At 38.7% G+C, this 23753-nt stretch overlaps 1 protein-coding gene across 4 annotated transcripts in view; it reads left to right on the forward strand.

Annotated features, from left to right (window-relative positions):
• Window positions 1-23207: 23207 nt before the first annotated feature.
• The window catches only part of NEDD1 (NEDD1 gamma-tubulin ring complex targeting factor), a 45296-nt gene continuing 44750 nt past the window's right edge, over window positions 23208-23753 (forward strand). For 2 of the 4 annotated variants that reach the window (XM_047741813.1, XM_047741818.1), the window contains exon 1: window positions 23208-23302. The gene's annotated coding sequence lies outside the window, so the exon portion shown is untranslated. Of the gene's footprint in view, window positions 23303-23344; window positions 23694-23753 lie in introns of those variants that run through there. The other 2 variants (XM_047741820.1, XM_047741815.1) reach the window with 2 other exon arrangements.

Genomic DNA, 23753 nt, shown 5'->3' on the forward strand with positions numbered 1-23753 from the left:
TATGTATGTATGTATGTATGATGTTTTTAATTGAGACTTATTTTAGAGATAGAGAATCTTAGGGATAAAAGCATCCACAGTTCATTTCATAGCCTTGGAAGTATCAATGGCAGACAGCAGGGGTTTTGTTTCTCATCTATTCAACTTTCTTTGTTGTGTTCCTTCTGAGGACCATGAACAAGACAGATATGGCCCCTGCCTCCTTAGAGCTTACACTATCAGGAAAGATTACTAATAAATATGCAGTTACAATACAGTATAATCATGCTTTGATAAAGGAATCACAGAGCAAAGACCAGGAGCCCCTAACATGGGATGAAAGACGAGTAGGATTTTGAAGGCGGCCTTCCCAGTAGAATTGCCTTGACTCTTGTGTCAACACGGATGTCCACTGCCACTTCAGATTCTCTCAGCCCCCTACACTGGGCTGTGCTGCAACACCAAGAACCCAACACCCAGTGGTCCTGGCCTCCATCTTGGTATCTACCACTCAGCTAGAGATTGCCACTCCTTGTGCACCACTCAGATCTGCTGAGAGGGACAGAAGTAATGGATGACTCCAGCTTCTGTGCTTTGAATCCACTGTGTTGGGGCTGATGCCCCACTTCCCAGGTTGCTCTCTGCCAGAGACTAAGTGACAAAGGGATCCTAAGGCAGGCCCTTTCCCGTACAACACAGAACTTCTACAATAGGCAGCTTTGGCTCTAGGATTCCCTATCAGTCTGACGAGAACTATCTTTCTTTTCTTTTCTTCTTTTTCTCCAAGCCCCATCCTCTGCAACCACTGATCTTTTTTTTTTTCCTCACCATAATACATACCCTCCCCAATGTCTCCCAGCCAGCCACCCCAACCCTCCCACCCCCTCCTCCAGCAACCCTGTTAGTATCCTGAGATTAAGAGTCTCTTATGGTTTGTCTCCCACACAATCCTATCTTGTTTCATTTTTACCCTCCCTTCCTCCCACAACCCCTGGTGCTGCCTCTCAAATTCCTCATATCAGAGAGATAATATGATAATCGTCTTTCTCTGATTGACTTATTTCACTTAGCATAATAACCTCTAGTTCCATCCACATTGTTGCAAATGGCAAGATTTTGGTGTTTTTCGGAGGGCTGCATAGTATTCCACTATATATATATATATATATATATATATATATATATCACATCTTCTTTATCCATTCATCTGTTGATGAACATCTATGCTCTTTCTATAGTTTGACTATTGTAGACATTGCTGCTATAAATATTTGGGTGCATGTGCCCCTTTGGATCACTACGTTTGCATCTTTAGGATAAATATCCAGTAGCTATTGTTGGGTCATAGGGTAGCTCTATTTTCAACTTTTTGAGGAAACTCCACACTGTTTTACAGAGTGGTTGTACCAGCTTGCATTCCTACCAACAGAGTAGGAGGGTTCCCCTTTTTCTGCATCCTCACCAATACCTGTTGTTTCCTGACTTGTTAATTTTAGTCATTCTGACTGGTGTCAGGTGGTATCTCACTAGGGTTTTGATATGTATTTCCTGATGGTGAGTGATGTTGAGCACTTTTTCATGTGTCTATTGGCCATCTGGATGTCTTCTTCACAGAAATGTCTGTTCGTGTCTTCTGCCCATTTCTTGACCAGATTATTTGTTCTTTGGGTGTTGAGTTTGATAAGTTCTTTATAGATTTTGGATACCAGCCCTTTATCTGTTATGTCATTTGCAAATATCTTCTTTCATTCTGTCAGTTGTCTTTTGGTTTAGTTGACTGTTTCCTTTGCTGTGCAAAAGCTTTTGATCTTGATGAAGTCCCAGTAGTTCATTTTTGCCCTTGCTTCCCTTGCCTTTGGCGATGTTTCTAGGAAAAAGTTGCTGTGCCTCAGGTCAAAGAGGTTGTTACCTGTGTTCTCCTCAAGGATTTTTATGGGTTCCTTTCTTGCATTGAGGTCTTTCATCCATTTTGAGTCTGTTTTTGAGTGTGGTGTAAAGAAATGGTCCAGTTTTGTTCTTCTGCAGGTGGCTGTCCAATGTTCCCAACACCATTTGTTGAACAGACTATCTTGTTTCCATTGAACGTTCTTCCCTGGTTTGTCAAAGATTAGTTGACCATAGAGTTGAGGGTCCATTTCTGGGCTCCCTATTCTGTTCCTTGATCTATGTGTCTGTTTTTGTGTCGGTACCACAGTGTCTTGATGATGACAGCTTTGTAATAGAGCTTGAAGTATGGAATTGTGATACTGTCAGCTTTGGTTTTCTTTTTCAACATTGCTCTGGTTATTCGGGGTCTTTCCTAGTTCCATATAAATTTTAGGATTATTTGTTCCATTTCTTTGAAAAAAAATGGATGGTGTTTTGATAGGGATTGCATTAAATGTGTAGATTGCTTTAGGTAACATAGACATTTTTACAATAATTATTCTTCCTATCCATGAGCATGGAACGTTTTTCCATTTTTTGTGTGTGTCATACTCAATTTATTTCATGAGTGCTTTATAGTGTTCTGAGTATAGAGTCTTTCCATCTTTGGTTAGGTTTATTCCTAGGTATCTTATGGTTTTTGGTGCAATTGTAAATGGGATCGACTCTTTAATTTCTCTTTCTTCTGTCTTGCTGTTGGTGTATAGAAATGCAACTGATTTCTATGCATTGATTTTATATCCTGACACTTTACTGAATTCCTGTATGAGTTCTAGCAGTTTTGGAGTGGAATCTTTTGGGCTTGCCACATAAAGTATCATATCATCTGCAAAGAGTGAGAGTTTGACTTATTTTTTGCTGATTCAGATGCCTTTTACTTCCTTTTTTTTGTCTGATTGCTGAGGCTAGGACTTCTAGTACTATGTTGAATAGCAGTGGTGATAGTGAACATTCCTGTTGTGTTCCTGACCTTAGGAAAAAGCTCTCAATTTTTCCCCATTGAGAATGATATTTGCGGTGGGTTTTTTATAGATGGCTTTGATGGTATTGAGATATGTACCCTCCATTCCTACATTTTGAAGAGTTTTGATCGACAAAGGATGCTGTACTTTGTCAAATACTTTTTCAGCATCTACTGAGAGTATCATATTGTTCTTGTTCTTTCTTTTATTAATGTATTCTATCACATTGATTGGTTGTTTCTATCTCTGGTGCATGGCCCTGTTTGGAGTCTCCAAACCCAGTAGATTCCTGCAGTGCACTCCCATGCCACTCCTCCTGGTGGAGGAAGTGGGATTTCCCAGGATCGGCCACTTGTGGGGTCCCTGCTCAATGAGCAGTGGTCCGACTGTGCCTCAGATCATGGCTTAAGGTAACCTGAGTTGAGAACCCACTCCTTGGCTCCATCTTTGCAGCTGGCTTTCCCACTCTGGTAGCTGGGAGCTCTACTGCACTCAGGCACCCTCGGTCTTTCTGTGAGCTCCCGGGTCCTGAGACCTTGCTGTCCCAGTGAGGGGTCCACCCCCTGCTTAGCCTTTGAGTTGATGTCCTTCAGTGAAACAGACTTCTATATGTTCTGATTTTGTGCTCTGCTCTCTACTGCTTACCAGGAGCTGGCCTCTCCCCCCATGGTCTATCTTCCTGTATATTGCCTTGAATTTACTTCTTTGCAGGTCCTGCCTTCCAGAAAGTGGTTGCTTTTCTGTTCTTAGAATTACTGCTATTCTTCTCTTCAATCTCCTGTTGAGTTTGTAGTGCTCAGAATAGTTTGATAACTATGTAGCTGAATTCCTGGAATGAGATGAAATTCAGGTCTCTTGCTCTTCTTCCATCTTGCTCCTCTCTCCTCCTGACTAAAACTTTCTTACTAAGAATTTCCTTTCCTGCCTCCATTATGCTTTGACATCATTCTCTGCTTTTTCCACCTTTTTGTTCCTCCCTCTTTTTCCTCATAGTTGTTTCACACAATCAATATCTTGGATACTTAACCCAGTTTTGATGTCTGCTTCTCAAAGGATCTAAACTAGCACATTTTGCCCTTTATTTGGAAATACTTGTAGGTAAAGAAAAAAGACTTTTCCTTTAATTTTCTGGGTTTTCTGACTGGGGCCCTGTGATGTAGGCTGACAAAGACTGATTAGCACAAGAAAAACAGTTTATTAACACATGTAACTTGCATACATGTGGGAGAAACTCAGTGATAAGTAACTCAAAGAGATGGTTAAAACTTGGTCTCATATAGGGACACCTGGATGACTCAGTCAGTTAAGTGTTCAACTCTTGATTTTGGATCAGTTCATGATCTCAGAGTTGTAAAATCAAGCCCCATGTCAGACTCCATGCTGGGTGTGGAGGCTGCTTAAGATTCTCTTTCCCTCTGCCCCTCCCCATCTCTCTCTCTCTCTCTTCCTCTCTAAAAAACGAAAACAAAAAAAATAAAACAAAAACAAAAACACTTGAGCTTATATAGCATCTTAACAAAGAATAGTAGATTTGTTGAAAAGTACAAGACAAAGAAAGAGGTTTTAGGATTCTAAGGAGGACAAACTATGGGAAGGTAAATATATGGGAGAAACCAATGAGTGTGTTTCCTTTGTGTAGGTCCACCCAGTGCTGAATTTCCATCTTCTCTGTGGCTGTAAACTTTCCCTGGGAGAGGGGATTTCCAGCAGTGTTCATTTTTCAGAAGTTTTTGCTTTTCATCAGACAAAGGAAGCTCCAGAAATGCTTCTTTCTATATCTCTTGACTCCCAAATGCTTTTAGCTCAAAATAATTCATATTCCAAGTGGCATATCTTGGCACATATAAGTGGCATATATTGATTCCTTGCACATGACATCATTGGATACATGATCTGGTATTCTGAGAGGCTGCCAAAATGGCCAGATGTCATGACCTAGAAGGATGAGGTTGTTAACCCCACTTAGGGCTTAATGGCTGTGAGGCCAGGGAATGCATAGTGTGGCAGGTTAGAACTAAGATTTTGGCATAAAGCTGAGATCCTCCAAAGACCAGTCTAGTAGGAAACAAAAGGCTCATGGGGTTGGGGCAAACAGATTCCCCTTCTTACTTTCTCCCCTTTTGAGGCATTGTTTCTCTGTACTGTCACCTTGAGAAATCTTGAATACTCAACGATCACATCTGCTGAGCAAACTGCTGTACTTATTAAGACTTGTACTGAAGCAGTGGCCAGATTGCTAACACGCTTCCTGTTGTTTCACATCCTGTCTTGTTTCACCTGTTTTCTCTCCCTTGTTTGCCCTGGGATTACACATCCCTGCCCTTCCCACAAAGCACCAGCTCTGATTTCTTGCTTTAGGCTCTGTTGTCTAGGAAATCTGGGCTCAGACAAGTTTTAAACTAATACTAGGTATAGATAATTAGGTAAGAAATAGTTTCTGAAGATGGAGGAAAATAGTCCAGACTTAGAGAATAGCATTCTGGGACACCTAAAGGCAAACTGGATTGTGGCTTTTCAAGAACTGAAAAGAAGCTCAGTTTGGCTGTATCTCAAGCCTGCAGTGGTGGCACAGGGATGGTAAGAGGAAGGACTAGAGTGATACATGTGTTCCCTAAATGCTGCAAGGGCCCCATTGAGGTGTGAAAGCTCCTGAAGGATTTGCAGCCAGGGAATGACAAGGTCAGATTTGCACTATAGGTCGCTCTGGTGGCAATAAGGAGATTGGACTGAAAATGGGCAGGAAAGACATAATTATCTTTACAAACCCTCACTAGGGTTGCTGTATTGGTGTTGTTTTTTATGATAAAATGAAAGTAGCCTACCCTACATTAGCTGTCCCATTTTATTTGAGTAGTCCAGTCGTATCATTTCCTACCACCCACTGAAGTACATTTTCCTTTTAAAGTTATTCTGAGAAACACACATGAAGTATGATGAAGGGCCAATTTGGTGTTAATGGATTTTTAAATCTATGAAATCTTTCCAAATCAATGGGATGTTAAGAAAAACTATCCACAATTTGGAAATAGGCAGAAAGGATCACTTGGTCTCCTGATCGTGGAGTGCAGGACATTGTCTAATGCCTGAAGCAGGTATCTGATTTTCTAGGGTTGTAAACTTGTGTTTAGCATTTTCTTTACTACTGATTAGGACATTTTACTTCTCTGGAAGTGTGGAGGTTAACTTGTAGAAAACTGATAATAAAAATGTAAATGAATCTTGTCCCAAAGGGATGCCAGTGATGAGAAGATAACCCAAAGGTGATCATTCATTGTCCTGTAGGACAAACTCAGTTTTGTGTTTAACCTAGCAATCTTATTCCAACATTTAAAAGTGCTGTTTTGGGGGCGCCTGGGTGGTTCAGTGGGTAAAGCCTCTGCCTTCGGCTCAGGTCATGATCTCAGGGTCCTGGGATCAAGTCCCGCATCGGGGTCTCTGCTCAGCAGGGAGTCTGCTTCCCTCCCACCCCGCCTGCCTCTCTGTCTTTCAAATAAATAAATAAAATCTTTAAAAAAATGCTCTTTGAATAAGCCTTACCATTTTAAAACTTCCCTCCCCAATTAATGAGTTGGATGAAGTCTTTGTCTTATATTCATTTCATATTTTTATAATGTTTTTAACTTTTGCAAATTATATTTTGGCAGAAGAGAAGCCTATAATATACAATATAGGCCAATTATTCAATGTGTAGGGTTATTATTTACTTTATTCCAGAAACAAGAGTCAAGAGAGAGGTGCTTAATATCCATTTTACTTTCTTCATCAGTACCTACTTGACATTGATTTTAAGATATATATATATACACAATATTTAGAAAATGTTTTTTCTATATGTACCATATATGGTACATTTTCTAAATATTGCTTCGCTCCCACTCACTTGATTTTCTTCTTTAGGAATTCTTAGTACATGTGTTTTCGATCTTCTCTTTCTACACTTTCTGTCATTGTTCTAGATGGTGTCTCTAGATTTATCTTTCAGTTTGCTAATTCTCTTTTTGATTCTACCAAAGATTAAATGCTGTTTAATCTGTTCATAAAAATTTTAATTGCAAAGGCTATCTTTTTCAGTTTTGGAATTTCCACTTTGTTCTTTATTAAATCTGCCTGATCTTTTTATTTTTTTTATTTTTATTTTTTTTAAAGATTTTATTTATTTATTTGACAGAGAGAGATCACAAGCAGGCAGAGAGGCAGGCAGAGAGAGGAGGAAGCAGGCTCCCTGCTGAGCAGAGAGCCCGATGCGGGGCTCGATCCCAGGACCCTGAGATCATGACCTGAGCCGAAGGCAGCGGCTTAACCCACTGAGCCACCCAGGCGCCCCTGTCTGATCTTTTTATAGTGTCTTGTTTTATTATTCCGATGCTTTGCTGTTATCAATCATTTTAAATATACTTATTTTCCTTTCTCTGTAGTTTTTCTATCATAGGATACTCCTATGATATTGTTTTTGCTGTTTGTTATATCTGCTTAACTTGGTTTATGCGGATTATTTCTCTCTCTCTTTTTAAAATTTGGATTGTCATTTTTAAGTAGGGTATTTTCAGAACTCTGTGTAAATAGTGCATGTCTTGGACTAAGGTTGGGCCTTTCTGAGAGGATTTTGGCAGGAGCTGCTCCCTGAGAAAAATTATTTTGATGATTTCTCAGTCTGGGAATCCCAGATCCTACACCAAGTGAAGGGCAAGGTGTAACAAAAAAAGACCATGGTAACAAAATCTCAAGGGACACTTTTTAACCTAAAGCACCAGGAAATTAGATAAAATCCCTTGTTCTTTACCTGTGTTAATGAGCAGATTTTTTTCTAGTCCAATATTTATGGAGGACAAAGTCTGCATTAGCTTCCTATTGCTGCTGTACTAAATTATCACAAACTATCCGTAATTTTGTAGGTCAGAAGTCCAAAATGTATCTCATTGAGCTAAAACCAATGTGTCAGTAGACCTGGTTCCTTCTGGAGTCCCTAGAGGAGAATCCATTTCTTTCTTTTGAAGCTTCCAAAAGCTGTGCACATTCCTCAGCTGATGGCGCCCCCCCACCTCCATTTTCAAAGCCAACAATGCTGAGTTAGGTCTTTCTCACATGGCATATCTCTGATCTCTTCCTCTGTCTTCTCCTTCCACTTCTAAAGACTCTTGTAATGACATTGGAACTACTCAGATAACTCAGGATACTCTAGTTATTATAAAGTCAGTTCATTCACAGACTTAATTCCCTTTTGCCAAGAATGGTAACATTCACAGGTTCCTGGCATTAGGATGTGGATATTTTTTAGAGAGCCAATTTTCTACTGACCGCATGATGTTTTGAAGATCTCAGCTTCATGCAAGGATCTTAGTTCTAACATGCCACTCTGCGCAGGCCCAGACATCACAGCTGTTAAACCTACACCCTATGTTAGCAAAACCCAAACCTTCATGCAATGAGTCTACAGTATCAATTCATATTCTTTCTACCTTGATCTTTCTATTTGTTCTTTCACAGTCTAAGCACGAAGTTTTTCAAGATGAAGGCTAAAGAAAACAAGGACAAAATAAAACTGTACATGTTAAGTCAGGTCCCTATAATAACAATGACTATTCTTGTGACATGAATGAAGATTTTATCACATGGGGGATGGAGACAGTGCTGTGTCCCCTGCTCTAGCACTAAGCCCATCTCACCCTGCAGTACCGTAGTTGCAACACTCTTTAAAGACAATCACTAAGTCGCAGAGACCTTACTCTTCCCAACTCTTATCTAGTAATACTGAGGATAATGCTGGTTTAATTGGTCAAACATTATATTTAATATTTACCACAATTATGAGATTCGAGCTTCCTGAAGAACCTGGCCAATGTCCAAGATCATCATGGACATAATTGTCTTTTGCGATGTAGAGAATACTAATTTACTGTATTCCTATTCTTAGTTATTAAAACCTGTTTCTAAAATCTTTACTTTGGTCATTTATTCATTCCTTTGTTCAGCATTTATCTAAGTATCTCCTATGTGCTAGCTCCAAGAGGGAGTGTAAACTATGCAAGACATATACCCTACTCACAAGGAATTTAAACTCTAATAAAGAAGAATGAGAATTTATAGTCTAACAGAAAAGAGAAAGATATTTTAGGAAGATAATCCCTTTGTATGAAGAGGGAAGATATGTGTGTGTGTGTGTGTGTGTGTTTATCCTTCAATCCTTCAGGTAGGGAAAGAATTTGCAAGGTTTTTTTTCTTTTCTTTTCTTTCTTTTTTGGTTGAAGTATAACATAAATACAGAAAGTTGCATGAATCCAAAGAATATAGCTCAATGAATTTATTAAAATTGAGCATACCCAGTAACCATTGGAGATAAAGAAATAGAATTTCACTAGCACCCAGGAAGCCCTTTTCTGGTCAATACTTCATCAGGAGGAAGGAAATATATCAAACAACATTTTTTTTTTCCTATTCAACAATCTGCTTAATGCTTACCTTCCTGCGTTACAAGTCACCCTTGGACCATTGTTAGTCAGCTTTCAAAAATAGTTTCTCTGAGACAACTTCCCCATCTCCTACAAGCTGAAATCAGTGATGAAAGTCCAGGTGAAGAAGAGCAAAAAATTTCCAGCTGTCAAATTAACAGCCAGAGAGCATTTTTTCCTCACAAAAGATGCATCTAGACTCATAGAAATTAGAAGAGAGAAAAAACCCATTAGGTCATCAGGCGAAGGATTGTTCCCTCTGATATAATTCCTAGTTTTTTCACTAGTTTAAAATGAGAGCAGCTGTTTTATGCAAAGTCAAGCCATACACACAAAGCCTACCTAATGTACCCTTTATTATAGGAGTAGACAGGAAGCAAGCACCAAACCAATTACATACTGTAACCCCATAATGTTGCATCAAAGTCTATGACATGCTATTAGAAACCAAGTGATATAGAGCATCCTTTATTTTGTGTTTAGAAGGCACAGAACAGCTATCTGACCCAAAGGTGAATCTATGTGGCCATAGGCAGACAAAACTTTCTCCATCAAGGTAGAGGAGTGCAAGGCTGTAATGTTCAAATCTCCTTGAGTGCTAATATCTATCAGTAGCTAAAAGAAATTCAGAAAGTCACTCTTTGGGATGAATCCTTCTTTAATCTTTTCTAGAAAAGCCTCATCTCAGTTAAAACAAAATGCTAAAAGTAAGAGTATGTCTCTAATAGGCAAATAACTCGGGTTGAGGTCTCTTGGATTATGTATTTGATATTGCTGTTTCATGGCATTAGAAATGGCATGAATCACAATGTATTCGTGTTATACATTTCAACCAAGTTGCTGCTGTTTAGTGACTTTTCTCCAAAACCAGCAGCTCTTTTAGGCAGAAGCCATGTTTTTGTTTTATTTCCTGCAACTACAACAACTACTACAGATCTTGGGACATGGGGAGTGTTTAATACATGTTTGGTGACTCAAGAATGGCTATATGTACTAAGCTAAGGAGCTAGAACTTTATCCTAAAAGTGATATGGAGCCATCTCCTGAAGCATGTTCAGGAGAGGAGTGAAATTGTCATATTTATTTTGTAGGAAGAACCTTCTGGTAATAAGATAGAACATATACTATAAAGGGACTGACCTAGAGGTAGGATGAGTCACTAGGGGGTTACAGTGGTATTCCAGACTAGGTAGTTTGAATTAGGGTAGGGCATGTTAAGATAAAAAGTAAGTGCTGATTTGAAGGATACTTAGAAAATAACATGTGTATGACCTAATGATTGATAGGATAGAGGGAAAGAGAAGATAGGGAGGAGACTCTAACAATGATTCTTGGGATTCTGGATTGAGCTTATGGTTGGGTGATGGGTCAATCAGTTAAGATACAGATTAGAGTAGGTAAAGAAGAAGATTTGGTGTCAAAGACAGTAAGTTTACTATATAGCCCCTTGGGCTGGAGGGGTCTGTGAGATGTCAGGTTTAAAATCAACAGAATAGAAGTGGGTTTTAGAACTATAGGTTTTGACACTGTTTCACAGGAAGAAAGACACAGCATGGAAATCCAAGGGGGAAAGTTCCAGAAGGAGACCAAGATGGAGTGGCTAGAGAGATGGGATAAAAACTAAGAGAATAGAGAGAGAATAAAGAGAACATAGCTAATAGAGATGTGGACATCAAAAAGTTTGGATGAGCTAAAAGCTCGTAATGCAATATGACATCATATTGGGTATATTGGAACTTATTTGTAAGTGAAGTAATTAGGTCTCTTTTTGTTGCAATTACTGAAAGCTCAAGTCAAATCAGCTGAAGGAATTTATCAGTTCCGTTGATGAGAATGAGAAGGGTGGAAGCAGATTTTAAATATTACTTTTTTCTCTCCATTTCTTGCCATAACCCCTCGTCCACACATCCCTGTCCTTCTACATTTTGGTCTCATTCTCTTTTACTGCAGAGAGGGTCCCTGTCCATGCAGGGACATAAGACAGCTCCAGGCTTACATTTCTTTAGTCTTGTAACTCCAGAGAAAAGAGGGAACAACTCTTTCCCCACCTTGGGAAATACAACTTGCTCAGAAGGACTGATTAATCAGGCCAGAGTCATGGGTCCATTCCTAGGCCAGGGAGTAGGTACAGTGAATGGCCACACAATCAGAATCACAGGGTTTGAGAGGGGAGGAATAAATCCAAAGGAAAGAAGAAGAAGAGTTGCTGTTTCCAGAATATGTGGGAGATATGGAGGGCAACCAAAAACAGCAGATGTCTACAATCTGTTGAATGATGATGGTGGAAGCCAGTTTGCAGTTGAAACCCAGTCAGCCTTTTAGACTCAGCTCTGACAGATAGATTTAAAAACGAAGGCAAACCCCCATAGACTAGTCTTCATTTTGAGGAAGCTTGCCTATTAACTAAACATATGAATAAGATACAAAGGAAACAGTCAACAAAACAAAGATGTATGTATTCTCAGAAAATCACATATAAGAAAGGCAGATTTTCTTCTCCTTTACGGTGGTTGAAATTTGTTTTTAGCATGAGGTAAGACTATAATGTGATTTTTTTTAAACATTAGGTAAAATCACTGGATTTTCCAAGGTATTCACTTCGAGAAGGTGTACATTTATCCAGCAGTGAAATCACTGCACAAGATATTTCTGATACTTCTCTTCTGAATTTGTCTCAAAGCTTGAAGGGGGTAAAAATCTATTTCTTTAAGGACAGATTTGAGTTTTTAAAACAATGTAAGTTGTCATTTGGAGCAAAATTTAGTGGGAAAGGTGAGTAATAGGAATACAACATAATCATGTAGTACAGTAATGATGGATTAATCTTCCTCTCCAGGACACTAAATGATCTGCTCCTTTCCCGCCTTTCTCTCCCTCACACCTCTCACTCCCTCTCTCTCTCTCTCCTACACTCTTCTTTCCTCAGTAGCTCTTACACACGCCAGCCAGATTAATCTTCTGAAGCAGAATTCCAATCATGTCACTACCTTCTTCAAAATGTATCAGTGACTCCTGGCTACTCACATAAATATGTCCAAACCCTTCATTCTCAAAGTCAAAGCTCTTTGCAGTCTCACTGAAACCTGTTATTTGTTCTCTGTTCACTCAATGAACTGAACTCTTGAACATTTTACGTTTGTTCTCTAGAACTTTTTGTCCCTCTGTTCTTTGTCTAATCTCTGCATCTCCTTTATGACACCAATCAAATGTCATCATTCCCATGTGTTAGCCCTCCCTGATGGTTGCATTCCAGTGGATTACCCTTGGTTTCCTCCACCCAGGGAACACCTGTTATCCTTATGCCATGGGATTGTCCAGTGTTCTTATTTCTATTTATCTGAAATTTTGTGGGAATATGGTGTTAGCATTGATGTAATGTTTTAGCTATCAATAATAATGATATATTTAATACAGCACTGGGATTTAAAATAAGTGGACAGCAGGGAGACACCTAACACAGGTTATATTGATCTTTACAGTGTAGTAAAAAAAGCAGCATAGTCTCTAATGTTATTAGACAAACTGGGTTTGAATCCTAGCACTTCCACTTATCAGCTGGGTGTTTTTAAGCAATGTATTTAATATTTCTCTAAACATCTATTCTCTAATTTGTAAAATGGAAATGATGACATCAGTTTCTTAACTTTATTGTGAGGATTAGAAGAGTCATGGAAAAGATTTTTTAAATGATCTTAGACAAAAACCTCTATAAGTATAATAAAATCAAGATGCCGTAAATGACTGATATTCTGATTGCTTAAAATGTAAACATTTTTGCATGGCAAACTAATGCTATAACCAAAGCCAAAAGAGGGTAAACTAAAAAAAAAACGTTTGCAACATTTATGACAGATAAAGGGAGTAGTTTCATTCTCTGATCTACCAGTGAGGAAGAAAACAAATCTAGTAAAAGAAAGAGAGGAAGAAAGAAAAAAGAAAAAAAGAAAGAATCAATCCACAGAAAAGGAAATACAAATAACTTTTCAACATATAAGATGTTCAAACTCACTTGTAATGTAGGAACTGCAAATCAAAACTCAGTGATATGCTATTTTTAACTGAACTGAGGTAACTTAAATAGGTACAGCTTCTTTGAAAGGCATTTTACCTCATACTCTTGGCAATTCCCTTCTAGGAATGTATGTATATACCTATGCCTTCCAGTATGGTAGTCATGACTGTACCTACTTGCTAAGCACTGAAAATGTGGCTTGTCTGAGTTAGGTGGCACTCCCTAAAATATACACTGGATTTCAGAGACTCAGTCCAAATAAAATGTAAAATATCTAATTGATGGTTTTTAAAAAGATTTTATTTATTTACTATAGATAATTAGATATCATGTGCAAGAGTGGGGAGGAATAGAGGGAGAGGGACAAGCAGACTCCATGATGAGTACAGAACCTGATGCAAGGCTCATCCCATGACCCTGAGATCATGACCTGAGCCAAAATCAAGAGTCAGACGTGGGTGCCTGGGTGGCTCAGTGGTTTAAGCCGCTGCATTCAGTTCAGGTCATGATCCCAGGGTCCTGGGATTGAGTCCCACATCGGGCTCTCTGCTCCGCAGGGAGCCTGCTTCCCTCCCTCTCTCTGCCTGCCTCTCTGTCTACTTGTGATCTCTCTCTGTCAAATAAATAAATAAAATCTTAAAAAAAAAAAAAAGAGTCAGACGCTTAACCAACTAAGCCACCCAGAAACCCCTCTTGCTGATTTTTTACTTTGATTTACAAGTTGAATATTTGGGATATAATGGGTTAAATATAATATATTTTAAAAGTTAATTTTACTTATTTTACTTTTGATTTTTTATTTATTTAAGATTTTATTTATTTACTTATTTACTTAGAGAGCATACAAGTTGGGGGAAAGGGCAGAGGGAGAGGGAGAAGCAGACGCACTGCTGAAGAGGAGCCTGATGTGGAGTTTGATCTTAGGCCCCAAGATCACAACCTGATCTAAAGGCAGATGCTTAACTGACTGAGCCACCCAGGCACCCCTCTTTTACCTTTTTATTTTATTTTTATTTTTTTTCTTTCTTTTACTTTTTTAAATGTGACTACTAAACATTTAATTTTGTATAAGTTGTTCACGTCATATCACTATTGAACAGTGCCAGCAAATACAGTTCTAATCCCGTGTATGAGAAATTATGCATGAATAAATAGTATCTGGAAACATCTTTAATATTCACTAACAGAGACTTTGTTAAATAAAACATGGTACATCCACAGAATGGAATATTATATGATGAGAGAAAAGAATGATACTAATATGTACTAAGGTGGGGAACTCTCTAAGCTAGACTGTTAAGTGAAAAAGAAGACCACAGAACGGATGTATATTAAGCTAATATTTGTGTTCAGTGACTATTGAAGGATTTTTGAGTGATGTATGTAAAAGTGTACATGTGTGTAGAATGTTATTGGAAAGGGGCATAAGAAATTATTTTTAGTTATTGTCTCAGAGGAAGAAAAATATGGCTCAGTATCTGGAGTGGGAGAAGATTTATTTTTAAATCTTTTTGTACTGATTAAATGTGTTATAATATATATTCTTTATTCAGGAAAAAAAAAGTATTTGTAGGTCTTCATTGTTTCTGAAGAATTTCCCAAAAAGAATCTCCCAAAATCAGTTATGACAGATAATGACTTGTTAACATTTTTAATAAGTAAAGATGGGTGAGAGACACATGTAAACCCTAGTGTCCTCCACATAGTAGGCTCCTAGGAAATACCCATTCCTTTCCCTTCCCCGCATTTGGGCTAATAGCACAGATGTCATAATAGAATCTTTCCATGTTTTGGGGATACCTTACGCGTCACATCACGTTATGACTCCAGAGATGTCAATTATTTGTAAATGAGATAAGGCTACACGGATCTTATGGCACGCCCTGGAAGTTAGTTATTTCCCCCCACTAAATCGCAGAAGCTTGCTTGCTTACTTTTTTTATACCTCTCTGATCAAAATGGAAGGCAGCTTGTATAATGTATAACTTTGTAGTCAATATAGCATTATTGGCTGTCTGCAAATTTTATTACCATATTAAGGACTGAAGCAAACTTTTCCAGTTATTATATCCTCTGCACTCAAATCTTCACTCTCCTTGTCAGCCTCTAGATTCTTCGGCAGTTAAAACACTCTCTTTCATTTCTGTATCAAAAACTCTTATGTGCCTTGCTAACCTCTTTGTCTACTTCAATCACCTCCTCTCACTTTCATGAAGTTTGTTGATTGATTGCTTCTCATGGGGTACGTCTGGCTTTCCAGCCCTTTGTCTAAATTTAAAACACTAGACCCATCCTTCAGAACACACACAGTGCTCAATTGCATTTGCTCATAAAATACCTTTTGTTTTTTGGAACAAAAGTCTCTTATTCTGACTCCTTATTTCCATTTCTGTTGCCTCTGCTTGAGTCCAGGCTCTCTTCATCTTGTCCGGAATATGTCAATTAGCTCTTAACTACTCTGCATGCTTTGAGACTCCCTACCAGCGATCCACTTTCCACTTTACTGCTAGATTCTAAGAAAAGAGATTCTGAAAAACAGATTCACTCATTCATTCATTCATTCTCCAAACATTTACTAGGTATCTCCTTTGTGTCAGGCATCATGCTAGGTACTGGGGACGTAAAGACCTATTTTTCATAGGCAGGCACTATGCTCCTCTGTGCTCCTGAGCTTTGGGCCAATGAATAGAAGCATGATTTACAGTCCAGTGGAGTGGGCAAAGGTTGCTGAGGCAGCACGCAACAGGGGGTCAGTTTCTCAGTCTCTGCCATCTGATCAAATTGGAGAGGGGCAGGACATGTTCTAAACAGAGGAAGCAGCAAGGACAAAGGCGAGACAAGCCGGTATGGGGTATAGCTGGCTGGTAAGGCTGAACAGGTGGCCAGAGAAAACCTGGGGATGTCAGCAGGAGGCAGTGGTGAACGGGGCCAAGCAAAGGAGTTAAATTTTATTCTAAGAACCTAGGTTTTAAGCACAGCAGTCCTGTGATCCGATTGCATTTAATGAGAAGCAGTGTGGTAGGAGTTTGGAGGGTAGTTGGAGAGATTAGAGCCGGGTACTGGGAAAACAAAAGAAGAGGAGACTCTTTCAACAATTCGGCCAAGAGTCAAGGATACTTTAAATCAAGATAATAGCAGTGGGGATGGGGAGAACTGGACAGATTTGAGAGTTATTCATGAACAGAATAAAGGGGGTTTAGTGAGGTCCTATTTGGATGTTTGTGGGAAGGAGGGAAGGAAGAGGGGTAAGTCAGTATTGACTTGGCAATGTCTGGTTTGAGCCATTGGGATGCTCCGAGGAGCTACGGAAGCGGGGACGGTTTGGCAGAGAGGCAGTAGGATGATTCGGTGGAGAGAGCAGCCGTTGAGTATATATGGGTCTGCACTCAGGTGAGGGATTTAGACTGGAGATATTCAGTCTTCATCCATTAACATAATTGACAAATGAATGCTGAGCACCTACTAGATCCCAGGCACTGGTCGAAGCACTGGGAGTACAGTAGCAAGGAAAAAGGGGCCAATATTTGTGTGGCACTTTCAATTCCAATAAAGAAAACAAACCAACCAAACAAAAGTAAATAAATGTATAGTATTGTAAAATGTTAAGTAGTTACGTGCTTTGAAGACAAATTCAGGTAAGAAGAAAGAGCATGATGAGGTGTGGGGATATTTTAGACAATGTAGTCTGGAGAAAAGAAGAGGTAAGAATTGAACACAAACCTGATTAAAGTGCCAGAAGGAGCTCCGGGAAAGTCCTAGGGAACAGTGTGCAAAGAAGTACCATGTAGGGCAGCAGGTTCCCAAAGCAATGGCTGGTGGCAGTTGTGGGGAAGGGATGCAGAGGGAAGGGATGCACATTTCCATGTCATAGGACCGCATTACTCCTGGAAACTGTAAGTTGTTAAATAAATGTTTATTTATCTTGCTTCCTTTTGAAACCAATCCTGGCTCCTTAGGTGGTACTAATTCTTTCTTCCACTAAGACTTCCCAGCACTTGATAAATATAGCATTTATCAATTTATATCCCTAGTATGTGTTACCTTGGTATAACTGGAGCTTCTCCAAGGTAGGGATATTGTTCGTCTCGGTGACTGAAATCACGTAACCTGCACAGCTTCCTGGGAAGCTGGAGGACTCACAAATGTTCGTTGACATTGCAATAATAACAAACAATGTGGCTTTTTGGCATATCCCTGAAAACCACTATAAAATATATTATGTAGTTGCTCCAACCTTTCTAAATCTTGACACCTTAAACTATGAATGGGTCAATATATAGTACTTACTTTTTTTCTCTTTTTAAATTTACTTTATTTAGAAGAATCAGACATATTGGAATAACTTAAAAAGAGGAACATAAAACCATAAGGCCAAAAAAATTTTTTAAAAAGTCCCTTGTCTTTTTTTTTTTAAAGATTTTATTTATTTATTTGACAGATCACAAGTAGGCAGAGAGGCAGGCAGAGAGAGGAAGGGAAGCAGGCTCCCTGCTGAGCAGAGAGCCAGATGTGGGGCCTGATCCCTGGACCCTGGGATCATGACCCAAGATGAAGGCAGAGGCTTTAACCCACTGAGCCACCCAGGCACCCTGAGTCCCTTGTCTTTATCCATCATTACCCACTTTCGACTCTCCCTGAAGCAACTTTTTTGTGAAGTCTTTTGGATTTCATCTCCAACTCTCTGAATAATAAGCTTATTCATGATAAGATTTTTTTCAATTTTAGGATTTACTATTAACTTTCCACCATAGAAGGCAGGGAATCTGTTCTCACAGAACCTAACTACATGCAAATGCATACTTCCCGTCTATCAATTCAAGATAGCTGTATCATAATTTTGGTTAAATTAAAATTCCATGTTCATTTTCTATGATTATGCTACTATTACTCATCACCAAATTATATGGTATATTGTGGTTGCTATTTCCATTTTTCCTTTCTTGCCCAACTTTTTGTTTCCCTAGTGTTAGTTTTCTCTTATAGTTTGGCTGGTTGGTTGGTTTTCCAGTTTTTTATGTCTTCAATCACAAAATAAACCCTTTACATTCTCTCTCTCAGTTCTGCAAATCTCTTCATAACACAATTAAGCATGCGAGATATGTATGTGTATGTGTATGTGTGTGTGTTTGTGTATTTTTATTTTTGACAATAGTGCTCCTGGAGACTTTTGACCTGCTGTTTGGACTGATTGTTCTTTAAGCCCAGTGTCTGGCTGTTATCCTGGAATTTTCCTTCAGTGACATCCTGGGGATTCCCTTTACCTTTCTCAAGGTGGGTACCCACGCTCCCTCTCTCTGTTTTCTCCTTTGTTTTGGTGGTGCACCCCCTCAAATATCTTCCTCATAGGGTGCATGGGAGGTAAATTTGTTAAGAAGTTACATGACTGAAAATGGTTTTATTCCCTCACAGCTGAAGAGTAATAGGACTACATAATTTTTGCTTAATAATCTTTCTTTTTTGTTTTGCTCAAAAATATAAAGGGATTGTTCCATTGTTTTATAAATTCAAGTATTCCTGCTAGAATAGGAATGGCATGGAAGCCATTCAAATCCTTGAACCTTGTGTAGTAACTTTTTTTCCCCCCATTTGGGGAATGTTTAAAATTTCTTCAAGCCAATATTCTGAAATTTGACAGTTATGTATTTTGGTATGTCTTTTAAAGAAATAATTAATTTTGTTTTTCTCTTATAAGTCAAGGACATCACTTTATTTTTTAGCATCTGGAGCTCTTAGTTCCTGAACTTTGATAGATGCATTGAAACCACACAAAAACCAAAGTAAAGAAGTTTCCATTACCACCAACTGCTTCCTTGACTTCTCCATAGTCCATCCCTCCCACTGCTCAGGCAAATACTATACTGCTTTCTGTCACTGTGGACTAATTTGTGTCAGATCTACATTGACAGCAGGTATAGTTCTTTTGCATTTGTCTTTTTTTTTTTTTAAATTGACAGTCTGGCAATATTCTCCATCTCATTAGTGTGATATATATACCTCTCTATTTAAGTCTTTTAACTTCTCTCAGCAATGTTTTGTAGTTTTCAGTGCGTCGTTACTGAGTATACTTTATTAAATTAACTAAATATTTATGCTTTTGGGTGCTATTTGGAATGGGATTGTAATTTTTATTTCATTTTCCAATTGCTTATTGCTAGTATTTAGAAATGTTACTCTATTTTTATATGATTTTGCATAGGCCTTGCTAAATTTACTTATTGGTTCTAGGAGCTGTTTAACGTATTTCTTATGATTTTCCAGTACATAATCATAATTGTCTACAAATAAAGAGAATTTTGCTTCTTCCGGTACATTCTGTATGCTATTCTTTTCTTTTCTCTTTTTTCTTTTCTTTTCTTTTCTTTCCTTTCCTTTTCTCTTCTCTTTTCTTTCCTTTCCTTTTCTCTTTTTTCTTTTCTTTTCTTTTCTCTTTTCTTTTCTTTCCTTTCCTTTTCTCTTTTCTTTCTTTTCTTTTCTTCTCTTTTTTCTTTTCTTTTCTTTCTTTTCTTTTCTTTCTTTTCTTTTCTTTTTTTTCTTTTCTTTTCTTTCCTTTCCTTTTCTCTTTTCTTTCTTTTCTTTTCTTCTCTTTTTTCTTTTCTTTCTTTTCTTTTCTTTCTTTTCTTTTCTTTTTTTTCTTTTCTTTTTTCTTTTCTTTTCTTTTTTCTTTTCTTCCTTTTCTTTTCTTTTCTTTTTTCTTTTCTTTCTTTTCTTTTCTTTTCTTTTTTCTTTTCTTTTCTTTCTCTTCTTTTCTTTTCTTTTTTCTTTTTTTTCTTTTCTTTTCTTTTCTTTTCCTTTTCCGTCTCTTATTGCACCAGCAAGGGCCTCCAGAAGAACCTGAATAGTAGTTGTGAGACTGGGCATCCTTGTCTTGTTCTTGATCTTAGGAGAAAAGCATTCGTTTTTTGTTTGTTCGTTTTGTTTTTGCCATGAAGTATGGTCTGTTCTTGACCCAGGTGAGGTATTTCCTGTTTTTTTCCCCTAGTTTGCTGAGACTTATTAATCATGAGTGAATACTGTTTTTTTTCAAATGCTTGTGCTTTACCTATTGACATAATTATATGGGTATTCTTTCTCTTGTTAATATGGTGAATTATATAAACTAATTTTGGGAGGTTAAACTAACCTTCTATTTCTGGAATAAACTCCACTTGGTCATGATGTATAATCCTTTTAATGTGTTATTGGAATTAATTTGCATATATAGTTAATTTGCATACATGTATAATTTGTGTATGTATGAGAGATAGGAGTCTATAGTTATTTCTTGTAATGTCTTTGGTTTTAGTATCAGACTAATACTAATACTATCCTTAAAAAAATAAGTTTAGAAGATACTCCCTCCTCCTCTTTTCAGCGGAAGTTTGTATTGGACTGGTATCATTTCTTTCTTATGTGTTTGGTAGAATTCAATGGTGAATTCTGGTATTTTCTATCCTTTATTAGGAATGCAAATTCTGTAGTATACATAGGGACTACTCATATTATTTCTCCTTGTGTCAGTTTTAATATCTATGTCTTCCAAGATATTTGTCCATTTAATTACCAAATTTATTGTTATAACGTTGTTCATATTTTTCCCTTACTATTTTTTGAAATTTCTTTTGGCTCTGTATCATTAGCCTCTCTTTCCCCTCTTCTATTGTTAACTTATGTTTTCTCTTTCTTCTTGATAAGTCTAGGTAGAGGTTTATCTACTTTATTAGTCATTACAAAGATTCACCTTCTGATTTCATTGGATATTTTACTGTTCATTTGTTTTTAGCTTCATTGTTTTCTTTGTGTAATTTGCTCTTCTTTTTCTAGGTTCCTTAAGAGAGTCATAGACTATTGACTTTGGAACCAACCCTTCCTTCCTTCCTTCCTTCCTTCTTCTTTTTTCATATAGAATAGTTAATAGTGTTCAGATCTTCCACATCTTATTGTTTTTCTTATTTGGATATTCTATCAGTTACTGAAAGAATTCTGTCAAAGTCTCCAACAATGATTCTGGATATGCTTTTTCTTCCTTTAATTAAGACATTTATTCTTCATATACTTTTTGTTTCTGTAGTCACATATCTATGTATAATTTATATAGCTTCTGGTTTTATTGACCTCATTTTCTCTAGAAATATTCCTTGTAATGATGTCTACTTTTGGAGAGGTATATATGTTTATATAATTCATATATTAGTGTGGTTTCCAACATTTGGCTTCTATTGCTTATATTTTATAGATCTGAGGAAAGTATGCACATAGGCAGAAGGGTAGGAACAGGAATGACAGAACTGTCTCAAGACCATGTAAATTTTGATGAGGCTGTGGCACCAGCAAGGAGGGGTAGTGGAGGTTAACTTTTGGCTCTTCATGCTGTGTTTTAGCTCTTGACCATATAGCACAGTCTTTGTAGACTTATGGTTCTGTGTTTAACTCCTGTCCATACAATTTCTAAACTGTATGACCTCAGGCAAGTTAACTTAACTTCTGTTTCTTCATATGTAAAGCGGGGTACATATAATAGTGTAATGTTTTTAGAAGGATGACTTATACATATGGTATATATATACAAATTATGTCTATGCATGCATACATATATGTTTAGTGAAGTATACATTCAATAAGTAACATGTATTGTCATATATATTTGTTATACCATACAGTATATAATATGTATTATATGACATGCATTATTATATTTTGTTGCATATATTCTAGTCTCAATTTTTTTTTCTGGCTTTAACTTTTCAGAGATTTAGTTGTCTTTTCTTCCCTATTAGCCCCAATTCTCCTTGCCCCTATTCCCGTAGTATATCTTATCATTTTCTAACCTTTTGGCCCCCATCCCTCCCAAAATTGGATTTAATAAACTCAAGAACTGTAAACTATACAAGGCAGTTGCTGCTTGCTATCTTTCTCCTTTTGAGGCTTCCTATCAATCTTTACAACTTGGTTAGGATTTCAGTTTCTGCTCAGAAAAAATTGCATTCAGAGTTTTCAAGTTTACTTGCAACATGGGTACAAGTAATTGGGGCTTATGTACCCAGTTCAGGAAACCACTCCTAGTTCTTTGACACATTTGTGATGAAAGAATAATAATACTGTTTGCAGAAGAAATGCCCCATATTTATTATAAGTATTCTCAGCAAAAATTGTCATTAGGGCTTTAAAAAAAAAAAAAAGGACTTGGTATTGAAAACTCAGTTTGGCAACTCTTTTTTCCACTCTGAGAAACTTCGCTTTCCGAATTCTCAACCAGATGGTGTTTGATGTTCCTGACCCTGTAGCATGATTAAGAAGAAAGATCAATGATTAGGAAAAAAGATCCTGGGTTTTGAAGTCATATACCTCAGACACTTACACTTTTGGTTATTTCTGAGCTTTTCTGAGCATACCTTCTGGTTTGTAAATTGCATGGGGTTTTATCTGTTCTCCATGGTTTCCTCTTCAAGGAAGCCTTTCCTAAACCCATACCCATGTTCATTTCCCTTTCATATATTTTTCATTCACCTGTTAGCTTTTCTTTGAAGCAACTGTCAGCTTCACTTTTAAATACGTAATTATTTATTAACGTCTACCTCCTATACTGAACTGTAAGCTCCACGAGGCCAGGGACGACAACGTTCACCGTATCCCTGCCCTCCCAGGCTAAGCCCATCACGGCGCACCGAGTCTAGCCTAGAACCTGGGACAATCCGGGCAGTCAGCGAACAAATGTACAACAAAGGCACATCTGCCTGTGCCCGAGACCGTCGCTGGAACCTGGAAGGCGCGAGCCTCCCAGCCCTCCAGTTCCCGCCCTGGCGGTGGGATCGCTACCGCCGCGGAGGCCCTACCCCGCCCCTGCCCAGCCAACCCGACCCCCGCTCCGTGCAGCGCCTCTCCCCGTGACGCTACTTGCGGGCGGGACTTCCGGCCGCCGAAGTTTAACAGTCAGGGCGGGAGCCGGAAGCCCAGTGCCGGAGCGGGCCGCGCGGTGGCCCCCGGTGTACCGAGGCTGAGAGGTGAGGTTCCGGAGGGCCGGGGGGTTAGCTGGCCGCCGCTCGCCGCGTCTTTGCACACTCCCGAACCCCGCCCTCTTTCCGGCCACCCCGGGGGCGCGTCGGAGGTCCCCGAGCCCCGCTCCGTGGCCGGTCCGGTGCTCCGGACAGTTGTCGGGCAGGGGCGCGGCAGCGGGTTTGGCGCGGAAGTGCCCGGGAGCCGCGGGCCGGGGTCGCGCACCTCCGTCTGCGACAGTCACCTGCTCAGCCTGAGAGTGGCCCGGGCAGCTGGGGTGGGTGGGTTGGTGGCGGCTCTGCGGGGGGGTGTGCTGTCCCCCGGAAAGTTTGCCGCTTCTCCACCGGCCGCCTCCCCTTTTGTAAACCCCTCCCCTACGGCTCGAATGCATTTTATAAGGTAACCTAGTTGTGCGGTGCTCCTGCAAGTATATTAAAGTTGAAGAACTTACGTTGAAAC

This window comes from Lutra lutra, chromosome 8 (genome assembly GCF_902655055.1).
Source record: "Lutra lutra chromosome 8, mLutLut1.2, whole genome shotgun sequence".
NCBI lineage: Eukaryota > Metazoa > Chordata > Mammalia > Carnivora > Mustelidae > Lutra > Lutra lutra.